The sequence below is a fragment of the Ranitomeya variabilis genome, chromosome 1 (assembly GCF_051348905.1).
Source record: "Ranitomeya variabilis isolate aRanVar5 chromosome 1, aRanVar5.hap1, whole genome shotgun sequence".
In the NCBI taxonomy this organism is placed as follows: domain Eukaryota; kingdom Metazoa; phylum Chordata; class Amphibia; order Anura; family Dendrobatidae; genus Ranitomeya; species Ranitomeya variabilis.
The window spans coordinates 47,064,996-47,085,936 of record NC_135232.1 but is presented as its reverse complement, the minus strand read 5'-3'; the positions used below and the strand labels follow the sequence as shown (position 1 = coordinate 47,085,936).

General features: G+C 44.9%; 1 protein-coding gene across 2 annotated transcripts in view; it reads left to right on the top strand.

The window, feature by feature from the left end:
- LOC143804742 (acyl-coenzyme A amino acid N-acyltransferase 1-like) overlaps nucleotides 1-20,941 on the top strand; it is a 509,727-nt gene that overhangs the window by 383,535 nt on the left and 105,251 nt on the right. Inside the window, exon 1 of one of the 2 annotated variants that reach the window (XM_077283150.1) lies at nucleotides 1,984-2,093. The exons of the other annotated variant lie outside the window; for it this stretch is intronic. The gene's annotated coding sequence lies outside the window, so the exon portion shown is untranslated. Of the gene's footprint in view, nucleotides 1-1,983; nucleotides 2,094-20,941 lie in introns of those variants that run through there. 2 annotated transcript variants of the gene reach the window in all.

The following is a 20,941-nucleotide window of genomic DNA, read 5'->3' as shown; positions in this document are numbered from 1 at the left end:
TAAAAAGGAGTACTAAAATTGTAAGATATGTGGCACAATTATATGCAATGCATGTGGCGTACAACTCATAGTGATAAATCTAAAAACTGTAAATAAATATATGTAATGGTGTGCAAAAATGTTGTAAGACACTACAAAATATTAAATGGTACCCCCAAAAAATTGTTTTGCCGCAATCACATCTGGTGACTGGGAGAAAAACAAATTACAGTTCTTAGATTTGCACACTCTTCAATTACAATGACTAGGCTGTAGTCACCATGACCAGGCAAATAAATATAGAACAGAAGGGGGCTATGGATAGCTTTACAATAAAAGGAGCTGGTATAAGATACAAAAAAAATAAAAAATTTGCCACAGATAACTGCAGCTAGGTATATATTAAAAAAGCAGCACAGAAGACAGTAATGAAGCTTTTGGAGGTATGCAGTGAGAGCTATGTATGCACATACAGTGCCTGCAGGCCTTGCACTGATATGGATATGTGCACATAGACTCCCCTGCTTGCCTAGCACTGCAATCTCTGGACCCCCGAATTAGCTATAAAAAGGGCTGTTGGTTTATCAGGATTTGGGGACTGAACAGTAGCAGACCCACAATAACTAATAAAAGAGCGAATCTGACCCTATCTCAGCAGCAGCTCTCCCTACACTAGCTGAGTCTGGAGGAGAATGCGGCGAGCAGGGCGGTGCCAGGTCTTTTACTTACCTGATGACGCTGTGCGGCCAGCCAATCAATGTAATGCCACAACCAACATGGCTACGGCATTACAGTGTGTGGCAGGCTCTAAAGAGCGCCAAACATGCAGGACGGTGACCTGAACTACAGCTGAGCAAAGCCGCAAATACTCGCGAGCTACAAGCATCTGTTGCTCGGGCGAGCACCGAGTAGTGGCAAGCAAGCTCACTCATCATTAATCTCTATATCAAATCAATGCAAACCCCAATATTCATCACTGACCAGTGGCTCCAGTGAGTTTGAAATAATTATTTTGAGGAAAGGAAACTGATACCTTTGACCAGAGGCAACCCCTGTACTTCTCCGCCTCTGAGCATACGAATCCTAGACTTGTTGACAGGTATTCAGAGATTACTTGTAACTACCTTTTAAATGCAGGAGGTCCTACTTCAATGGAGGTTGAAGTATTAGCTCTTTTTCACTTCCCAAGTTATAATTAATTCCATATGTCCAATATGAGGCAGATATGCTGCATTTTCAATTAAAAAAACAATACACTCACTGTTTCATATCTGCACCAACTGTGCATCACATAAAAGAAAAAAGGCATAGAAAAAGAGCAGCAAAAATTCAATAATACGAGAAGATTGTTATTGCATCTTGTGGTGTGAACAACAGCAGAAAGCATGCAGATAAAAAACTAATACAGCGTTTACGCCTCAGCGTTATATGTTTACATTTTTTATGGGTTTAATGAAGAGAAAAATCAATCATGCCATCTTTTACATCATTCCCCAATGACTGTAAATAATCATTGTCCACTGTATTGTACAGGTTGTTGCGATTACAGGAATATGTCTGTTATTTGCTGATATTATGATATTTATTTTTATAAAGTGCATTCAAAATGTAATTTTTGTAATTATTTTTCTTTTTTTTTTTGCAATTTTATAGGAAGAAAAAAAACCTTTGACTTTTATTTACCGTAACTCTATAGCTACTCTATATAGAAATGTATTTGGTATATGGAGGCAAAGCTCTATGTACCAGTAGAATCTACCTGTAGAAGATGGGACTATATACTACACATTCAAGTACAGAAAACGGTCCTATAGTTGTCATTGCAGCCTGTGGCTCTTAAGTCTTGCTGCTTCCTCTAATGGTACAGGTTGGGTGTTTGAATCCCAGGAAGACCAGACTTCAAGAAAAGAGAATAAAGAGAATAATGAGTTAATTAAATGAATGCAAGTACATGTGTACAGAGCACAGAGAAGCCGGGTCCTCCTTCGGAGGAGAAACTATTTATTAGTAAACAGACCAATCTGACAGGTGACAAGACATCACAAACTTCGCTGTACGGCAGCAGACCAGACATCGCAGACTTCACTGAACGGCAGGAGACGATACACCGCATAGTGAGTAAAAGTCGTGACACAGCCCTGGGCAACAAAGACAGCTCCCCTAAATTGAGACTATCCCACTGGCGCACTCCATACAGCTTAGTGTTATACCGCTTGCAACTGAGAGTGATTGCTGTGATTGCTGTGATTGCTGTGATTGCTGTGATCAGAGTTAGCTCTATTCACAACAGCTTCATCTTAGACGCCGCTGTATCATGCCCCAATATTGTTATATATGTGGCTTTCAAATATAGCAGAACTGTTCGCTACCTCTCTATGTTTGCATTATATTAATGTCTGCCATTGCAGATAATGCACATAAGCATGATAGAATATAGAAACGATTCCTATCTGCAGAGTGCTGTATGCATGTTCTGCATTGAGGTTATAGTTAAGAGTTAAAGGGGTTACCAGGACTTTTTTTTTCTATGGGGCTGAGCACATATCGGTAAGTAGTTGCTAGAACTCTCCCAGCTCACAGCGGTCGCAGAACGTTTCGTGCCTTATAATTATATGGGCTCACATCCGCTCCGCCCCATCACATTCCACTGGGCTATGCTGCCCTCATGCTTCCATCTGCAACATGTGTGACTGTAAGTCCCAGCCTTTCCTCAGAACGGTCATTATGATCAGTATCTGAGCGGCTGCTGAGAATAGGAATCGGACCGCACTGTGATATAGGATTGCTGTTGCGGAACTAAACTTTATTGTTGCTGTGCAATAATGACATCCCACTCTGTGTCCACTCCTGAGGGTCACTATAATACAGTGGGTGCCCAATTGCTGGCCTTTGTATTATTGTTTGTGGACACAGGAGAAGGATGCATGATACCTAGGAGATGCCCATTAACTAAGAGATTGTAGAGAAAAGATGCAGACCATGTTTGGACTGAGCCCAGATATTTGTCCAGATACATACAGTGGGGCAAAAAAGTATTTAGTCAGTCAGCAATGGTGCAAGTTCCACCACTTAAAAAGATGAGAGGCGTCTGTAATTTACATCATAGGTAGACCTCAACTATGGGAGACAAACTGAGTAAAAAAAATCCAGAAAATCACATTGTCTGTTTTTTTAACATTTAATTTGCATATTATGGTGGAAAATAAGTATTTGGTCAGAAACAAAATTTCATCTCAATACTTTGTAAAATATCCTTTGTTGGCAATGACAGAGGTCAAACGTTTTCTGTAAGTCTTCACAAGGTTGCCACACACTGTTGTTGGTATGTTGGCCCATTCCTCCATGCAGATCTCCTCTAGAGCAGTGATGTTTTTGGCTTTTCGCTTGGCAACACGGACTTTCAACTCCCTCCAAAGGTTTTCTATAGGGTTGAGATCTGGAGACTGGCTAGGCCACTCCAGGACCTTGAAATGCTTCTTATGAAGCCACTCCTTCGTTGCCGTGGCGGTGTGCTTTGGATCATTGTCACGTTGAAAGACCCAGCCACATTTCATCTTCAATGCCCTTGCTGATGGAAGGAGGTTTGCACTCAAAATCTCACGATACATGGCCCCATTCATTCTTTCATGTACCCGGATCAGTCGTCCTGGCCCCTTTGCAGAGAAACAGCCCCAAAGCATGATGTTTCCACCACCATGCTTTACAGTAGGTATGGTGTTTGATGGATGCAACTCAGTATTCTTTTTCCTCCAAACACGACAAGTTGTGTTTCTACCAAAAAGTTCCAGTTTGGTTTCATCAGACCATAGGACATTCTCCCAAAACTCCTCTGGATCATCCAAATGCTCTCTAGCAAACTTCAGATGGGCCCGGACATGTACTGGCTTAAGCAGTGGGACACGTCTGGCACTGCAGGATCTGAGTCCATGGTGGCGTAGTGTGTTACTTATGGTAGGCCTTGTTACATTGGTCTCAGCTCTCTGCAGTTCATTCACTAGGTCCCCCCGCGTGGTTCTGGGATTTTTGCTCACCGTTCTTGTGATCATTCTGACCCCACGGGGTGGGATTTTGCGTGGAGCCCCAGATCGAGGGACATTATCAGTGGTCTTGTATGTCTTCCATTTTCTAATTATTGCTCCCACTGTTGATTTCTTCACTCCAAGCTGGTTGGCTATTGCAGATTCAGTCTTCCCAGCCTGGTGCAGGGCTACAATTTTGTTTCTGGTGTCCTTTGACAGCTCTTTGGTCTTCACCATAGTGGAGTTTGGAGTCAGACTGTTTGAGGGTGTGCACAGGTGTCTTTTTATACTGATAACAAGTTTAAACAGGTGCCATTACTACAGGTAATGAGGGGAGGAAAGAGGAGACTCTTAAAGAAGAAGTTACAGGTCTGTGAGAGCCAGAAATCTTGATTGTTTGTTTCTGACCAAATACTTATTTTCCACCATAATATGCAAATTAAATGTTAAAAAAACAGACAATGTGATCTTCTGGATTTTTTTTATTCAGTTTGTCTTCCATAGTTGAGGTCTACCTATGATGTAAATTACAGACGCCTCTCATCTTTTTAGGTGGTGGAACTTGCACTATTGCTGACTGACTAAATACTTTTTTGCCCCACTGTATATTGATATTGATCCAGATAGATCTATGTTGTGAATTCTGTTCTCGAACTCCCTCCTGTGGTTATGAATGGTACTTCGGCGAAATCTGTTCATGGACTCCCTCTGGTGGCTGTGAGTGGAGCTGCTGGTTCTGAGGTTCCTTCTCCAGCTGATCTCGTTTAGGCCTTGGCTGGCTGCTCTATTTAACTCCACTCAGATCGTTACTTGATGCCAGCTGTCAATGTCCTAGTACTGGTTCAGTTTGCTCTTGGATCTTTCAGATGACCTGTCTACTCCAGTAAAAGCTAAGTCCCTGCTAGCTTATTTGTTTACCACTGTTTTCTTGTCCAGCTTGCTATCATGATTCTGCCTGGCTAAGCTGGAAGCTCTGGGATGCAGAGTGGCACCTCCACGCCGTGAGTCGGTGTGGGGTCTCTTTTGCACACTCTGCGTAGTTTTTTGGTAGTTTTTTATGCTGACCGCAAAGATACCTTTTCTATCCTCACGTCTGTTTAGTTAAGTCTGGCCTCCTTTGCTGAAACCTATTTCATTCCTGTGTTTGTGACTTCCATCTTAACTCACAGTCAATACGTGTGGGGGGCTGCCTATTTCTTTGGGGAATTTCTCTGAGGCAAGTTAGGCCTTATTTTCTATCTTTAGGGGTAGTTAGCTCTTAGGCTGTGAAGAGGCGTCTAGGCAGAGTCAGGTACGCTCCACGGCTATTTCTACTTGTTGTGATAGGTTTAGGGGTTGCGGTCAGCAAAGTTCCCACTTCCCAGAGCATGTCCTGTATTACTAGTTTGCTCATCAGGTCATTCCTAGTGCTCCTAACCATCAGCTCATCATAACAGTACAGCTGGCCTATAAAGTGTTAATGCATCTCAATAGAGGGATAAGAGAAGTTCTGAGACCATTTTTTTTTTTTTTTTTTCTACAGCGTGTTTTGTTTTTCTTTTCCCCTAAATCTCTGGGTGGTTCAGGACACAGGTGTAGATATGGACATTCAAGGTCTGTCCTCTTGTGTGGATCAACTCACTGCAAGGGTACAAGGCATTCAAGATTATGTAGTTCAGAACCCGATGTTAGAACCCAGAATTCCAATTCCTGATTTGTTTTCTGGGGAAAGATCTAAGTTCCTGAATTTCAAAAATAATTGTAGACTGTTTTTTGCTTTGAAACCCCGCTCCTCTGGTGACCCCATTCAGCAAGTAAAAATCATTATTTCTTTGCTACGTGGCGACCCTCAAGACTGGGCATTTTCCCTTGCGCCAGGAGATCCTGCATTGCGTAATGTAGATGCGTTTTTTCTGGCGCTTGGATTGCTTTATGATGAATCAGATTCAGTGGATCAGGCAGAGAAAATTTTGCTGGCTTTGTGTCAGGGTCAGGATGAAGCGGAGGTATATTGTCAGAAGTTTAGAAAGTGGTCTGTGCTTACTCAGTGGAATGAGTGTGCCCTGGCGGCAATTTTCAGAAAGGGTCTTTCTGAAGCCCTTAAGGATGTTATGGTGGGATTCCCCATGCCTGCTGGTCTGAATGAGTCTATGTCCTTGGCCATTCAGATCGATCGACGCTTACATGAGCGCAAAAATGTGCACCATTTGGCGGTGTTTTCTGAGCAGAAGCCTGAGCTGATGCAATGTGATAGGACCTTGACCAGAGCTGAACGGCAAGAATACAGACGTCAGAATGGGCTGTGTTTTTACTGTGGTGACTCCACTCATGCTATCTCTGATTGTCCTAAGCGCACTAAACGGTTCGCTAGGTCTGCCACCATTGGTACGGTACAGCCAAAATTTCTTTTGTCCATTACTCTGATTTGCTCTTTATCGTCCTATTCTGTTATGGCATTTGTGGATTCAGGCGCTGCCCTGAATTTGATGGACTTGGAGTTTGCCAGGCGCTGTGGTTTTTTCTTGGAGCCCTTACAGTATCCTATTCCATTGAGAGGAATTGATGCTACACCTTTGGCCAAGAATAAGCCTCAGTACTGGACTCAATTGACCATGTGCATGGCATAATCTGCATGATGTAGTCGTTTTGGGTTTGCCATGGCTACAGGTCCATAATCCAGTATTGGATTGGAAATCAATGTCTGTATCCAGTTGGGGTTGTCAAGGGGTACATGGGGATGTCCCATTGGTGTCTATTTCGTCTTCCCATCCTTCTGAAGTCCCTGAGTTCTTGTCAGATTACCGGGATGTATTTGATGAGCCCAAATCCAGTGCCCTACCTCCTCATAGGGATTGCGATTGTGCTATTAATTTGATTCCTGGTAGTGTCGGGGTCGTAACGACAATATACCCTCATTCACCAGCAGGGCCGGACTGGGACTAAAATTCAGCCCTGGCATTTGAAGTTACACAGGCCCACTTGTCACATGGTGACTGTATAATATCTTTGTACACTTGTAGGCAGGGCCGGTTTTAGGCAAAGTGGGGCCCTAGGCAAAGTTTAAAATGGGTCCCCAAATGCTAACATATTGCACATCACACAGAAGCCTTTCTGTTGTATTTACGTGCGCTGAGTTCAGGCCGCTAAACGAGTTTGATCGACAATACTGAAGTTGTTCAACGCTTGTTTCCCGGCCTCTTTCCACCAGCTGAGGAATAATGATGAGACAGAACGATCACTAATAGATCACCATACAGTATCATGTTTTCAGCAGCACATCTACAGTTTACACTGGCAATGTGCTGCTGACAACAAGGCTTTTTGTTCCAGCAAAAACAATCCGAATATGCAGCATTTTACTTGTTTAGTAAAATACACCCCATAGTCCTCCATATATTATAATGTGCTCCATAGTCCTCCATATAGTATAATACACTCCCTATAGTCCTCCATATATTAAAATACACTGCTCAGTCCTCCACATAGTATAATACACTCCTCATAGTCCTCCATATAGCATAATACAATCCTCATAGTCCTCCATATAGCATAATACAATCCTCATAGTGCTCCATATAGTATAATGCACCGCCACAGTCATCCATGTAGTACAATTCACTTCCCATAGTATAATGCACCCCATAGTTCTTCATATAGTATAACGTATTCCCCATAGTCCTCGATACAGTATAATGCAGCCCACATATAGTATAATGCAGCCACCCCAGAGTATAATGCAGCCACCCCAGAGTATAATGCAGCCACCCCAGAGTATAATGCAGCCACCCCAGAGTATAATGCAGCCACCCCACAGAGTATAATGCAGCCACCCCAGAGTATGTAACCCCCATAGAATATAATACAGCCCACCTCCCCATAATATATAATGTAGCCCCCCATAGAATATAATGCAGCCCCCCATAGTATATAACGCAGCCTCCCCCATAGAATATAATATACCCCCACAATAGTATATAACACAGCCACATAGTACATAACATGGCCTCCCCCATAGAATATAATATACTCCCCATAGTATATAGCAAAGCCCGCATATTATATAGCACAAACCGCATAGTATACAGCACAGCCTGCATACTATAGCACAGCTCGCGTAGTAGATAACACAGCCCACACAGCAGTATTCAGCACAGACCACACAGTAGTATACAGCACAGACCACACAGTAGTATACAGCACAGCCCACGTAGAAGTATACAGCACAGTCCACACAGTAGTATACAGCACAGCCCACAGAGTAATATATACAGCACAGCCCACAAAGTAATATATACAGCACAGCCCACAAAGTAATATATACAGCACAGCCCACAGAGAACTATATACAGCACAGCCCACAGAGAACTATATACAGCACAGCCCACAGAGAACTATATAAAGCACAGCCCAGAGTACTATATACAGCACAGCCCAGAGTACTATATAAAGCACAGCCCAGAGAGTACTATACAGCACAGCCCAGAGAGTACTATATACAGCACAGCCCAGAGAGTACTATATACAGCACAGCCCACAGAGTACTATATACAGCACAGCCCTGTCATGATCTCCATGGCCAGAGAACTAGCATAAGCCTCTATAGGAACAAGCTCTTGGAAGATGTAACTGTACTGACCATGAACTAAACCTACCGCATCATCTAGAAGTAGCCAGGTAGCATGTCCTACTTTTTATCCCTATATGCCCAGCGCCGGCCGGAGAACTAAATAATGCTAGCAGAGGGAAATATAAGACCTGACTCACCTCTAGAGAAATGCCCAAAAGGAGACAGAAGCCCCCCACATATATTGGCGGTGATATGAGATGAAACAACAAACGCAGCAGGAAAATAGTTTTAGCAAATTTGAGGTCCGCTTTCTAGATAGCAGAAGACAGAAAGCATACTTTCATGGTCAGTAGAAAACCCTAACAAAACACATCCAGAAATTACTTTAGGACTCTGGCATTAACTCATAATACCAGAGTGGCAATTCCTGATCAACAAGAGCTTTCCAGACACAGTAACGAAACTGCAGCTGTGAACTGGAACCAAAATACAAAAACAAAACATGGACGAATGTCCAACTTATCTAGTAGATGTCTGGGAGCAGGAACAAGCACAGGGAGGCTTCTGATAACATTGTTGACCGGCAAGCATCTAACAGAGAAGCCAGGTTATATAACGACACCCAGATCTAATCAGAACAGGTGAACAGGGAAGATGATGTCACAAGTTCAATTCCACCAGTAGCCACCGGGGGAGCCCAGAATCCAAATTCACAACAGTACCCCCCCCTCAAGGAGGGGGCACCGAACCCTCACCAGAACCACCAGGGCGATCAGGATGGGCCCTATGAAAGGCACGAACCAGATCAGAGGCATGAACATCAGATGCAGTGACCCAAGAATTATCCTCCTGGCCGTATCCCTTCCACTTGACCAGATACTGGAGTCTCCGTCTGGAAACACGGGAGTCTAGGATTTTTTCCACAACGTACTCCAACTCACCCTCAACCAACACCGGAGCAGGAGGCTCAACGGAAGGCACAACCGGTGCCTCATACCTGCGCAATAACGACCGATGAAAAACGTTATGAATAGAAAAGGATGCAGGGAGGTCCAAACGGAAGGAAACAGGGTTAAGAATCTCCAATATTTTATACGGACCGATGAACCGAGGCTTAAACTTAGGAGATGAGACCCTCATAGGGACAAAACGAGAAGACAACCACACCAAATCTCCAACACAAAGCCGAGGACCAACACGACGGTGACGGTTGGCAAAAAGCTGAGTCTTCTCCTGGGACAACTTTAAATTGTCCATCACCTGCCCCCAGATATGATGCAATCTCTCCACCACCGCATCCACTCCAGGACAATCCGAGGATTCCATCTGACCGGAGGAAAATCGAGGATGGAACCCCGAATTACAGAAAAACGGGGAAACCAAGGTGGCAGAGCTGGCCCGATTATTGAGGGCGAACTCCGCCAATGGCAAAAAAGCAACCCAATCATCCTGGTCAGCAGACACAAAACACCTCAGATATGTCTCCAGGGTCTGATTAGTCCGCTCGGTCTGGCCATTAGTCTGAGGGTGAAAAGCAGACGAAAAAGACAAATCTATGCCCATCCTAGCACAAAATGCCCGCCAAAATCTAGACACAAATTGGGTTCCTCTGTCAGAAACGATATTCTCAGGAATACCATGCAAACGAACAACATTTTGAAAAAACAGGGGCACCAACTCGGAAGAAGAAGGCAATTTGGGCAGGGGAACCAAATGAACCATCTTAGAAAAACGGTCACACACCACCCAGATGACAGACATCTTCTGAGAAACAGGCAGATCTGAAATAAAATCCATCGAGATGTGTGTCCAAGGCCTCTTAGGAATAGGCAAGGGCAACAATAATCCACTAGCCCGAGAACAACAAGGCTTGGCCCGAGCACAAACGTCACAAGACTGCACAAAGCCTCGCACATCTCGTGACAGGGAAGGCCACCAGAAGGATCTTGCCACCAAATCCCTGGTACCAAAAATTCCAGGATGACCTGCCAACGCAGAAGAATGCACCTCAGAGATGACTTTACTGGTCCAATCATCAGGAACAAACAGCCTATCAGGCGGACAACGATCCGGTCTATCCGCCTGAAAGTCCTGCAAGGCCCGCCGCAGGTCTAGAGAAACAGCTGACAAGATAACTCCCTCCTTAAGAATACCTGTGGGGTCAGAGTTGCCAGGTGAATCAGGCTCAAAACTCCTAGAAAGGGCATCCGCCTTAACATTCTTAGAACCTGGTAGGTACGATACCACAAAATTAAACCGAGAAAAAAATAATGACCAGCGCGCCTGTCTAGGATTCAGGCGCCTGGCGGTCTCAAGATAAATCAAATTTTTGTGGTCAGTCAATACCACCACCTGATGTCTGGCCCCCTCAAGCCAATGGCGCCACTCCTCAAACGCCCACTTCATGGCCAAAAGCTCCCGATTCCCAACATCATAATTCCGCTCAGCGGGCGAAAATTTACGGGAAAAGAAGGCACAAGGCCTCATCACGGCGCAGTCAGAACTTTTCTGCGACAACACTGCCCCAGCTCCGATCTCAGAAGCGTCGACCTCAACCTGAAAAGGAAGAGTAACATCAGGCTGACGCAACACAGGGGCAGAAGAAAAACGGCGCTTAAGCTCCTGAAAGGCCTCCACAGCATCAGGGGACCAATTAGCAACATCAGCACCCTGTCTAGTCAAATCGGTCAATGGCTTAACGACATCCGAAAAACCAGAAATAAATCGACGATAAAAGTTGGCAAAGCCCAAAAATTTCTGAAGACTTTTAAGAGAAGAGGGCTGCGTCCAATCACAAATAGCTTGAACCTTGACAGGATCCATCTCAATGGAAGAGGGAGAAAAAATATATCCCAAAAAGGAAATTCTCTGAACCCCAAAAACGCACTTAGAACCCTTGACACACAGAGAATTAGACCGCAAAACCTGAAAAACCCTCTTAACTTGCCGGACATGAGAGTCCCAGTCATCCGAAAAAATCAGAATATCATCCAGATACACTATCATAAATTTATCCAAAAAATCGCGGAAAATATCATGCATAAAGGACTGGAAGACTGAAGGGGCATTAGAAAGACCAAAAGGCATCACCAAATACTCAAAGTGGCCCTCGGGCGTATTAAATGCGGTTTTCCACTCATCCCCCTGCCTGATCCGCACCAAATTATACGCCCCACGGAGATCAATCTTAGAGAACCACTTGGCCCCCTTTATGCGAGCAAACAAATCAGTCAGCAACGGCAATGGGTATTGATATTTAACCGTGATTTTATTCAAAAGCCGATAATCAATACATGGTCTCAAAGAGCCGTCTTTTTTTGACACAAAGAAAAAACCGGCTCCTAAGGGAGATGACGATGGACGAATATGTCCCTTTTCCAAGGACTCCTTTATATATTCTCGCATAGCAGTATGTTCAGGCACAGACAGATTAAATAAACGACCCTTTGGGTATTTACTACCCGGAATTAAATCTATAGCACAATCGCACTCACGGTGCGGAGGTAGTGAACCCAGCTTGGGTTCTTCAAAGACGTCACGATAATCAGACAGGAACTCAGGGATTTCAGAGGGAATAGATGATGAAATGGACACCAAAGGTACGTCCCCATGAGTCCCCTTACATCCCCAGCTCAACACAGACATAGCTCTCCAGTCAAGGACTGGGTTGTGAGACTGCAGCCATGGCAATCCCAGCACCAAATCCTCATGTAGATTATACAGCACTAGAAAACGAATAGTCTCCTGGTGATCCGGATTAATACACATAGTCACTTGTGTCCAGTATTGTGGTTTATTATTAGCCAATGGGGTGGAGTCAATCCCCTTCAGAGGAATAAGAGTTTCCAAAGGCTCTAAATCATACCCACAACGATTGGCAAAGGACCAATCCATAAGACTCAAAGCGGCGCCAGAGTCGATATAGGCGTCAGTAGTAATAGATGACAAAGAGCAAATCAGGGTCACAGACAAAATAAATTTAGACTGTAAAGTGCCAATGGAAACGGATTTATCAAGCTTTTTAGTACGCTTAGAGCACGCTGATATAACATGAGTAGAATCCCCACAATAGAAACACAACCCATTTTTCCGTCTAAAATTCTGCCGCTCGCTTCTGGACAGAATTCTATCACACTGCATGCTTTCTGGCGTCTTCTCAGTGGACACCGCCAGATGGTGCACAGGTTTGCGCTCCCGCAGACGCCTATCGATCTGAATGGCCATTGTCATGGACTCATTCAGACCCGCAGGCACAGGGAACCCCACCATAACATCCTTAATGGCATCAGAGAGACCCTCTCTGAAAGTAGCCGCCAAGGCACACTCATTCCACTGAGTAAGCACAGACCATTTACGGAATCTTTGGCAGTAAATTTCAGCTTCATCTTGCCCCTGCGATAGGGACATCAAAGTTTTTTCTGCCTGAAGTTCCAAATGAGGTTCCTCATACAGCAAGCCCAAGGCCAAAAAAAACGCATCCACATTGCGCAACGCAGGATCCCCTGGTGCCAATGCAAAAGCCCAGTCTTGAGGGTCGCCGCGGAGCAAGGAAATCACAATCCCAACCTGCTGTGCAGAGTCTCCAGCAGAACGAGATTTCAGGGACAAAAATAGCTTACAATTATTTCTAAAATTCTGAAAGCTAGATCTATTCCCTGAGAAGAATTCCGGCAAAGGAATTCTCGGCTCAGATACCGGAGCATGAATAATAAAATCTTGCAAATTTTGTACTTTCGTGGTGAGATTATTCAAACCTGCAGTTACACTCTGAAGATCCATTATTAACAGGTGAACACAAAGCCATTCAAAGATTATAAGGAGAGAGAAAAAAAAAGAAAGACTGCAGCATAGACAGACTGGCAAGTGATCCAATTAAGAGCACAGAGGAAAAAAAAAAAAAAAAAACTCTCAGCAGACTTCATATTTCTCTCCTTTCTCAGCCAAGGATTTTAACCCTTTAGTGGGCCGGTCAAACTGTCATGATCTCCATGGCCAGAGAACTAGCATAAGCCTCTATAGGAACAAGCTCTTGGAAGATGTAACTGTACTGACCATGAACTAAACCTACCGCATCATCTAGAAGTAGCCAGGTAGCATGTCCTACTTTTTATCCCTATATGCCCAGCGCCGGCCGGAGAACTAAATAATGCTAGCAGAGGGAAATATAAGACCTGACTCACCTCTAGAGAAATGCCCAAAAGGAGACAGAAGCCCCCCACATATATTGGCGGTGATATGAGATGAAACAACAAACGCAGCAGGAAAATAGTTTTAGCAAATTTGAGGTCCGCTTTCTAGATAGCAGAAGACAGAAAGCATACTTTCATGGTCAGTAGAAAACCCTAACAAAACACATCCAGAAATTACTTTAGGACTCTGGCATTAACTCATAATACCAGAGTGGCAATTCCTGATCAACAAGAGCTTTCCAGACACAGTAACGAAACTGCAGCTGTGAACTGGAACCAAAATACAAAAACAAAACATGGACGAATGTCCAACTTATCTAGTAGATGTCTGGGAGCAGGAACAAGCACAGGGAGGCTTCTGATAACATTGTTGACCGGCAAGCATCTAACAGAGAAGCCAGGTTATATAACGACACCCAGATCTAATCAGAACAGGTGAACAGGGAAGATGATGTCACAAGTTCAATTCCACCAGTAGCCACCGGGGGAGCCCAGAATCCAAATTCACAACACAGCCCACAGAGTACTATACACAGCACAGCCCACAGAGTACTATATACAGCACAGCCCACAGAGTACTATATACAGCACAGCCCACAGAGTACTATATACAGCACAGCCCACAGAGTGCTATATACAGCACAGCCCACAGAGAACTATATACAGCACACAGTAGTATACAGCACAGAGCACAGCCCACAGAGAACTATATACAGCCCACAGTAGTATACAGCACAGAGCACAGCCCACAGAGAACTATATACAGCACAGAGCACAGCCCACAGAGAACTATATACAGCCCACAGTAGCATACAGCACAGAGCACAGCCCACAGATAACTATATACAGCCCACAGTAGTATACAGCACAGAGCACAGCCCACAGAGAGCTATATACAGCCCACAGTAGTATACAGCACAGAGCACAGCCCACAGAGAACTATATACAGCCCACAGCAGTATACAGCACAGAGCACAGCCCACAGAGAACTATATACAGCCCACAGCAGTATACAGCACAGAGCACAGCCCACAGAGAACTATATATAGCACAGAGCACACAGTAGTATACAGCACAGAGCACAGCCCACAGAGAGCTATATAAGCCCACAGCAGTATACAGCACAGAGCACAGCCCACAGAGAACTATATACAGCCCACAGCAGTATACAGCACAGAGCACAGCCCACAGAGAACTATATATAGCACAGAGCACACAGTAGTATACAGCACAGAGCACAGCCCACAGAGAGCTATATACAGCCCACAGCAGTATACAGCACAGAGCACAGCCCACAGAGAACTATATACAGCCCACAGTAGTATACAGCACAGAACACAGCCCACAGAGAGCTATATACAGCCCACAGTAGTATACAGCACAGAGCACAGCCCACAGAGAACTATATACAGCCCACAGCAGTATACAGCACAGAGCACAGCCCACAGAGAACTATATACAGCCCACAGCAGTATACAGCACAGAGCACAGCCCACAGAGAACTATATATAGCACAGAGCACACAGTAGTATACAGCACAGAGCACAGCCCACAGAGCTATATACAGCCCACAGCAGTATACAGCACAGAGCACAGCCCACAGAGAACTATATACAGCCCACAGTAGTATACAGCACAGAGCACAGCCCACAGAGAACTATATACAGCCCACAGCAGTATACAGCACAGAGCACAGCCCAAAGAGAACTATATACAGCCCACAGCAGTATACAGCACAGAGCACAGCCCACAGAGAACTATATACAGCCCACATCTCTTCTCTTCCTCCCCTCACCTCCTCCGAGAATGGCCCCACAGTCCAGAAAAAAAAAAAACTCTCCTCACCTCTCCTCGTGCCCAGCGTTGCTTCCTGGTTCCTGCTCCTGTCTCAGCAGCTGCAGTCTGCCCGGGACACAGCAGGTGCGCGATGATATGACATCATCGCGCACCCGCAGTGTCAGAGGCAGAGCGGGGAATGATGGGAAAGGAGCGTCTGTAGACGCTCTCTCCTCCATCATTGCATTCAACTGTACCGGCGTCTATACGCCGGTATAGTTGAATGCGACGGCGGGGGCGGCGGATTGAGCGGCCCACCACTGGCACCGGCCCTTCTGGCATTTGCCAGAAGTGCCCTATGGCCAGTCCGGCCCTGTTCACCAGTCATTCCATATTAAACTATAAGCATGTGGTACCGGGTAAGAATGAGTCAGACAGGTAGCTGGTTCAATCTCAGTGCATGCTCATGTGACTATATGTGTCAGCCACGGTCATAGCAACTGCGTTTATTTCCAAATACACAGCACTATATTGTTCTAGGAAAAGGAATGCATTAGGCGGGGTTTAAGCAGTATACATCTAGTGTCCAGTCGCTTTCTGATTTGTCCGAACGTCTTCTGGTGATTACTCCTTTCTTCACATTCCTGAGTTATCTTTTCAGAAGAAATGAAACTTAACCCTTCAGATTCTAAACTGAAGTGAAGAATGAACACTGGCAGCCATCTTTAATACAGTTACATTTGCATTTAGCAAGGGAAAACTTATTGTTTCATAGTATAAGATATATAAAAGTACAAAAAGTATATAAGAAAGTATATTTTCACCTTGACAATCCCCCCTAAACACTAAGTTTTTCCCTTAAAGAAAGATCCTTCGAGACTGTCCATGTGATGGGAAAAGGGGAGGTGGATTTCTTCATCCAGACACCTCAGAAACTCTCCCCTAGCGAGAGGCCTCCAGGCAGCTGAACCCTTCACTAACCTCACATGAAGTTCTCCCACTGTCCCTAAACTAAATCTCTTAGCATCATCTGAGAATGGGGGGTTTTGTCTACCCTCTTGAGGGGGACATACTTAGGGATCTCCCCTGGATCAGTACCATCCTACTCTGGTAAGTCTACTTCTTGATTGAGGATGGTGCCAGTCGGAGTTGCCTTGGCAATAACCTTTTTATACAAGGGAATAACACAACAGAGAATTATCGATCCAATTACAAGGAGGGCAATCAGTACCAGACAAGCTTATTGAAGGAATCCCTTGATCCCACCTAACCAACTGGAGAAGAAAGATGTGTCTGCCCCAGTATACATGACACGTCGTCTTATTGTCCTAATTTGTTCAACTTCTTTAGAAACCTTCAGGTCTTTTGGATCTACATTTCGCCATTTAGGTCTGGCTGTCTATATTTCATCTCGTAAGTCTTTGGTCATACCGTCAATGAATGTATTTACCAATACTCTAACATCAAGTGGGTTTATGGGACTGTACTCCATGTCTTCCCATTTCAGCTGTAACCGTCCAAAGTATAGCTCTACACTCTCTCCTTTGTCACATCTGTAGAAAATTTTAATTTGCGTCCTAGCACGTCACCTGTTTTTGTGCTCACTAACTACCTAGGCCTGCCCAGGTGCACTTATACGTCCATCATATGATCATTATTTGTCTGTAGAGTGAGAAAGGTTGGTTCTCAGGGTCAGCCAATTGCTTTTACGTAGCTAGCTAGTCAGAGGGCCTCCAGGGATAATACTCCTGTATCTGTCTTACCCTACCTTATGTGGTTGGTTCTCTGGTGGTGGGGAGTGACATGACATGCTGGTCTACAGCTCCTTCCCAAAAGGATTACCGTCAGCCTACTCCTAAAAGTTAATGTCCCCACTATCCACCAACCACAATCCTGTGTCAGCTTCTTATATCACTACATGTGATCTTGTCTGGACAGGATTCAGTGTAATTCTCTTAGGTCGGGTTGCAGTATGGGTCATACAAGTGTTAAGGCCCAAACCCTCAACTATATCCTGAAAGGCATCTTGGCTAAAATTGACAAATCTTTGTTCTCTGTAATATATATATATATTTGATCCATTCAACATTTTTATTAATCTGCACCTGTGGGATTATAGAAGCAATGCCGGCATAAATCTGGTTTAAACTGGTCAGGCACCCCCCTTGGCACTCCAATGGCATCAATATATATCAGTGGATCTTCTTCATAACTCATGTGGAGCTGATCAAGGCTTCTCCTCTTTCTGGTAGGTTTATCAGGTACCTCTGGATCCCAAGGTAAAATCTTGAACTGCATGGCTAGTTTAACAAGAGTGCATTGGCCTGTCCAGGCATTAGGCAACCTGGGACGGAGCTTACCATCTCCACATAACCAATAAATATCGTACATATATTGTGTATGTTTGATTAGCAAGTCAGTATCTAAAGAACTGTTCTCTTTGCAGAAACCCGTCTCGAAGATCCCTACTGGTGTACCTGTGGTGTCGTGGGAATTATAGCAGGTGTAATTGTCAGCTAATACGGTTACTTCTCCTGGGACCTTTAGTCTAGGTTTCTCATGAATTAGTGGGACATAATCTGGGCAATCAGTGGGCTTCAAACCTTTCAACAGATTCATGACACAGGCAGTGGTGTTGTCATCAGGAAAAAGCAATGCATGTGTGTATAGGTGTGTATTCGCAGCAGCACAAGCAATACATCTTACATTGTATCTCACCCATTCTAACCATAGGTTTTTTCTTGGGGCTGTTTGGGTTTCTATGGAGAAAACTTCTTGCCAACTGAGACCTGGAATGGGGATTACTTCATTAACTACATTTTGCAAACGCTCACCTGGGCCTACTTTAGCTGTACTGGTAACAGGGGTCATGGTTGGTCTAAAGCTAATATCCTGGAGCTGTATATGGCCTAAATTCCCATGGTATCCACTACTAAATACATCATTATAATGCCTTCCCAGTACAAACATCTGCAGATCAGCAGATTGGGGGCTTTCAAGATTTAGGAGGAGGGGATGACAGTTTCTACCCCATTTACAGCCCCTAAGTGGTTGCAGAAGGGCTTTTAGATGCATTCTCTCATGAAGACTCCTACCCGTCCCATCCTTAGGGAACATGGCTTCGCTAGGTTTATATCCCCAATCATCTCCCGTATTCCAGGCAGCATCTGACCAATAATAACAATTATTGTTGTCATTTCTGGTAACACACATATAAAACTGGATGATTCCCTCTACCACCCGTTCAGTCTCGAGGCACTTGACTACATCACAGAAATCAAATCGCCAGATATTCACCAGGGCTGTCAGGTTTACCCAGAGTATAGTGGGACCTTAGTATTTTCATTTACATTAGGGGCCGAAAAGGTAGGGGCGAGGATGGCCCCCAGTCCCAAGGTCAAAAACAACAGCAACATTTCCCTTCAGTCACTACTGTGACTAAACACTGGTTCGGTCTCTTTACAATATGAGGCGTGGATCCAAGTGCTCTTTCCTTCAAGTTTTACTGCAGTGGGGGTGACCAGGATCACCGTGTGAAGTCCTTCAAATCTCGGCTGGAGACAATCTCTGCGCACAAACTTTTTCACATACACCAGGTCTCCTGGCACAAAGGGATGGTGTCCAGGAACCTTGTCTGAGTCTGGAAGAGAACTGAAGACAGTTAAATGCACTTTAGCAAGGTGTCCATGTAAGGCCTGCACATTGCTAGTCAAGTCCTGGTACTTGAGCTGCAACTGTTGTGGAAAGAAACATCCAAGATTTGGGCCCCTGCCAAACAGAATCTCATACGGTGACAGTCCTGTCTTCCTGTTTGGGGTATATCTTACTGAAAACAAAGCTAGAGGAAGGCATTCTGTCCATGGTTTATCAGTCTCTGTCATTGCCTTCTGGATTTTAAGTTTAAGAGTTCCATTTAGTCTCTCCACTCTTCCACTACTCTGTGGATGGAGTATGCAATGCTTGACTTACCCCCAGTGCTGCCACTACCTCTGACATGATCTCTCCAGTAAAATGGGAACTCCGATCGCTTTCAATGACTTCAGGAACGCCATACCTGCATATGATCTCAGCCATCAGTTTCTTCGCCGTTATCTTAGCCGTAGCTTTGGCAACTGGGTAGGCTTCTGGCCAACCTGAAAATAAATCAATGCAGACCAACACATACTCATACGTCCCTACCCTGGGTAACTGAATATAATCATTCTGCAGTCTCTGGAATTGGTTAAAGGGCCGGGGAGTGTGCTTGGATGGGGTTTTCACTGTCCTACTCTGATTATGTGTGGCACATATCATGCAGCTCTGTACCTGCCTTTCTGCGCAGGTGGAAAACCCCGGGGGCAATCCATTGTCTCTGTAGGGTGTCACACATGGCCATCTTCGAGTGGTGCACATTCCCGTGCAGAACCTGTGCCATCATTGGGTACAGTACCTGTGGTAGGCAGACCTTTTCACCCCTCCCCCATAGTCCAGTGACGGTATCAGAGCAAGCCCCTATCTTTTGCCACCTATTTTTCTCCTCCTTACTTGCCTGTTCTTGTAACCGGGCTAAGATGTCTTTCAACACAAGTGGAGATGGTGGGGTGTCTAGGTGATGTACTTGAGAGGCTACAGGAGTGCTTGCTGCTTTCTTGGCAGCCTGGTCAGCCAGTGCGTTACCCTTTGTCCGTCCATCAGTGCCTTTGGTATGTGCCTTTACCTTTATGATGCCTGCTTGGGTGGGAAGCTGTAGTGCATTCATAAGTTGCTGGACTGCCTCAGCATATTTAATGGGGTGGCCATTTGCTGTCAGGAAAGCCCTGGCTCTCCAGATAGGCCCATAATCATGTGCAATGCTAAAAGCATACCTGGAATCAGTGTAGATATTTACAGTCTTACCTTCTGCTAGTTTGCACGCTTCTGTGAGCGCCTTGAGTTCTGCTTCTTGTGCAAACATATGAGCTGGCATTGACTCTGCCTTGATTACCTTATGTTCTGAGACCACAGCATATCTGGTACAGTAGCGTCCTTGGTCATCTTGGTGACGGGATCCATCTACAAAAAGCTCAAAATCAGCATTAGAATGGGCACACTAGAGACCAGCCGTTTCCTGAGACATCAATTCTAGACAATCATGTGGTTTGGAAACCTAATCTTGTTCCTCTGGATCCATTCTAGAAAGAAAAAGAATGTCCTTGCTCATGTCACCTATCACCTACTCCTCCCCCCTTTGGATCTGCAGCGCCCCAGAGTTCTGGTCGTTGCAGTGCTGTGGCTTCGCCGCTAAGGGGAGCCATGGTACGTTCGATGGCACCGAAGGAGTTCCTCCAATCAGGTATCACAGACACCAATATGTTTCACAGCTGGGCCTCCGGGGGGAGCTAAGGGTGCTATTCATTAGGCCACTCCCCACCATAGTGGGTAAACTGGGGGTCAGGCAGGAAGTTAGAGAGAAC